This window comes from Elgaria multicarinata, chromosome 7 (genome assembly GCF_023053635.1).
Source record: "Elgaria multicarinata webbii isolate HBS135686 ecotype San Diego chromosome 7, rElgMul1.1.pri, whole genome shotgun sequence".
Taxonomy (NCBI): domain Eukaryota; kingdom Metazoa; phylum Chordata; class Lepidosauria; order Squamata; family Anguidae; genus Elgaria; species Elgaria multicarinata.
Window position 1 is genome coordinate 4226193 of NC_086177.1, and position 4457 is coordinate 4230649.

A 4457-nucleotide genomic window follows, 5' to 3' on the forward strand; every position below is an offset into this window, starting at 1 on the left:
CTTTTACTTCAATCACTCCTATACCAACTGCCGTATGCAGAATGTGCAATCTTAAGAGCATAAGAGCCTTGCTGGTTTAGACCTCATTCTGTTCCCATAGAGGTCAACGAGAGGTCTAGTGGAAGCCCAGAAATAGAGCATGAGCACAATCATTTATTTCATTATTTATAACATTTTTATACCACCCAATAGCTAAAGCTCTCTGAGTAGTTTACAATTAAACCACAAAATACAGGATAAGATACATTATAAACATTTAAACATTTAAAACTACAATATAAAATAACAGTAAACACCAGAATAAATGCAGAGACTTAAATACATTAACAGATTTAAAACAACAGAATTAAAAGACTAAAACGCCTGGGAAAATAAGGTGGTCTTCACCTGGTACCAGAAAAAGTGCAATATAGGCACCAGGTGAGCCTCTCTGGGAAGCTTATTCCACAACCAGAGTGCCACCGCAGAAAAGGCCCTCAGCTTGGTAACCACCCTCCTCACTTCCTTTGACAGGGGCTCCCAGAGAAGGGGCACTGAAGATAAACTTAGGGTCAAGGCAGGTACCTATGGGAAGAGACAATCCTTAAGGCAACCTGGCCCCAAGCCATGTACGGCTTTGAATGTTAGTATCAGCACTTTGAATTGAGCCTGAACATGGACTAGCAGCCACTGCAGATTGAAAAGTACTGGCATAATATGATCACGTTGGCCAGTCCCCATTAACAGTCTTGCTGCCTCATTTTGGACCAGCTGAAGTTTCTGGACCATTTTCAGAGGCAGCCTCCAGCTCAAGTTACCCAGAAACTGGCATAAAGAGGCATGCTGCTTCTAGCACTGGAGGTGACACATAGCCATCATGACCAGTAGTCATCAATAGCCTTATCCCTCCTGGATCTATCTATTCCCCTTTTAAAGACATCCAAATTGCCATCACTTGTTGCCATCTTGTGGAAGCAAATTCCATAGTTTAAATATGCGCTGTGTGAAGACTTCCTTTTAGCTGTCCTGAAGCTCCCACCAATCAGCTTCATTGTATGACACCAGGTTCTAGTATTATGAGAGAGGGAGAAAACCTTCTCCTTATCTACTTTCTTCTCACCACAGACCACTTTATACATCTCTACCATGTCCCCCTTAAGCCAGGGGTGTGTACCATGTCACCTGTGACTCCCAGCCTTTTTGCAGACTCCACCACCCCTCAAATTGACACGGTTGAACTGCCACCAAATTTTGGTAGCGTGGCAGCAGCATACGCCCGGCAAGATCACTTTAAAACAAAGCAGATGGGGAGTGTGCACATGGCTTTAAAGCCCCCAGGAGCATGATTAAGTGAACCGCCCAGAGAGCTCCGGCTATTGGGCGGTATAGAAATGTAATCTATATAAATAAAAATGTAAATGTCCGTTCGAAACAGACGTTATATCTCTGAAGGTTCTTCACCGATTGCTTTGAAATTTTGACACAATGTTGCATTCGAATATGCGAGCATTGTTATGTAACTATGTTCTATATGGGGTCAAAGGTTTGTCTTAAAATCGAAGAAATAGGCCTCCTCAAAACCAGTCCTGCTGATCATTGTGACATCGCCAACCAGTAGGCCAATCCGCTGCCTCTGACTCCTCTCCTATTTGCATGTTTTCTCACAATTGGCTGAGTGAATATAGATGTCACACCTGTGACAGTTACACGTTCTGAAGAAAGGTAACTGCCAGGAGTTTCCACTAACCCTCTCACCGTAAAAACATCCTTTTTAAAAAACCAAACAATCTGCTTTACTTCATCCAAATAATGCCTCGCAGAAGATCACACTTAGGTCGTCGTACTCGCGGAGCGGAAGCACTGCGACGAGAAATTGCAAATCAGACTGAGGAAGAACGGGCATCAGCAAACGAGAAAAAAAGAAAAAGAATGCCTCAAATACGTGCCAAGGAACCAGGCAAGCAACGTTCAGCCAGACTTGAGGATGCACGGTTGCGAGCACGGCAATCGCGTTCTACAGCTTCAGATCTGCTTTGTTCTCAACAGAATGAACGCGACAGGCTGAGAGTGGCTGAAAGACGTCAACGAGAAACAGCACATCAGCATCAAACACGACTCCGTGGTAAACAATCACACGATTACAATCGCCTTGCATTCCGGTACAACCCAGCTGATGATTATAGTTTGAGGCAGCATGTTCTCATCGGCACTGTGACTGAAGTGTGTCCTTATTGCAAGGCTCTTAAATTTAATTGAGAAACAAAAGGAATGTGTTGCGCTGCTGGAAAAATTAAACTGCCTCAACTTGGAGAACCACCAGAGCCATTACAAACTTTGCTTGCCGGATATACCACAGAATCAAAGCATTTCCTATCTAACATCAGGAAATACAACTCATGCTTCCAAATGACGTCGTTCGGCGCAGAAATCATCACAGCTCCATTTATGCCAACTTTCAAAGTCAAAGGACAAATTTATCATAAAGTCGGCTCCTTCCTTCCGTTTCAAGATAGTCAACATAAATTCCTACAAATGTATTTCATTGGTGATGGCAATGATGAATTAAATGCACGCTGCGGAATTTATACCGGCATAAAAAGGTCCGTCGTTTCAAAACTGCAACAGTTACTTCACGAAAAAAACAATTCAGTACATTTGTTCAAAACAGCAATTGACATGATGCCATCTGATACACACATGATTGTTATTCATGCTGACAAAACGCCTGCTGGAGAACATGTGTGAAGATTCAATGCTCCAACTATAGACGAAGTGGCAATTGTTATAGTCAGAGATCAATCTTGACAGGACCTTTCAAAGGTGAAGATGTCCTCATTCCTCGCATTCCTATGATTCCAACAGATATGCCATTTCAATTTAAGAGATTGCAATTCCCAATTTGATTGGCGTTTGCAATCACCATCAACAAAGCTCAGGGCCAATCTTTAGAATTGTGCGGTTTAGATCTAGACACAGATTGCTTCTCACATGGACAATTATACGTTGCGTGTTCTAGAGTCGGCAAACCAGACAATCTCTATATCTACACAGACAATGGAACAACTAAAAATATTGTATATCCACAAGCATTGTGAAATTAAACATATTAGAAACATCCGCTTTGTCTTTTCTTTCTTTTCAATTTAACGAGACTGAGCCACAGCAACGCGTGGCAGGATACAGCTAGTAAATAAATAAAATAAATAAATAAAGTAAGGCACATGCTCCCAGCACACCTTGTTTTAAAATGAAAATGTGGCTTTTTGGCTACTGTTGTATTGCCAGTGAAATGCAACATTAATTTTGGAAGTGGTAGGGTGACCATATGACTGGCTTTGCCTGGATTTGTCCGGGTTTTTGATGGCAAATCCGGGAGTGGGAGGGGAAATTCAGAATTTTTTTCAAAGAGCAGCTCTAATGGGAATTAACAAAAATGCTTATAACTCCGTCATTTTTTAAGATAAAGACATGAAACTTGGCACAATGGTAGCTCTTAGGAAGGGCTTTAGTCATACCAAATTTGAAACAGATCCGTTCATCCATTGATTTTTTAGGAATTTTTTAAAAATTGAGGTTTTAAAATTATTATTTTTTAAATCGTCATTTTTAAAGATAGATGAAACTTTGCACCATGAAAGGATTTAGGTAGAGCTTTAGCCACACCAAATTTGAAACAGATCAGTTCGTCCGTTGAATTTTTAGGATTTTTTTTAAAAATTGAGGTTTTAAAATTATTATTTTAAAAATCATCATTTTTAAAGATAAAGAGCTGAAAGTTAGCACCATGATAGCTTTTAGGTAGAGCTTTAGCCATACCAAATTTGAAACAGATCTGGGGCCAGTGGCAAACCCTGTTAATAACAACAGCAGCTTGCAATGAGTGAAGATACAGTCAGAAAAGATATTTGAGGGAAGGGGAGAATGTAACACACAGAGTATAGCAAAAGCTTCAAAGTACAGCAAAACCTACAAAAGTAGGAGTGAGTGAAGTTAATTTCAGATACATTGAATCTCTCACTTGTTCTTTATTTCAGTGATTTTAACATTAAGATGTTATGTAGAACAGATTTGTCTTAAATGTGTGCTGTAAAATCAGACATGTGACCAAGGCTATGTTCGGGTGGGCTGGACACGCCCCCTCGGGGGCGACCATGATGCCCTCCTTTTTGGTTTCCAAAATATGGTCACCCTAGGAAGTGGGCAATTGGGCCCCACATCCCCTGAAGTTACCTACCCCTGCCTTAAATTAAAAAGCCCCAAACATTTAAATATTTCAGAATTCTTTATTTATTGCATTTGAATTATTTATTGCATACTGAATTATTTATTTATTGCATTTATATTCCGCCATTTTTCCTCCATGGAACCCAGGGTGGCATATATAATCCTCCTCCTCTCCATTTTATCCTCATAACAACAACCCTGTGAGGTGGGTTGGGCTGAGAGTCTGGGACTGGCCCAGTCACCCAGTGCGTTTC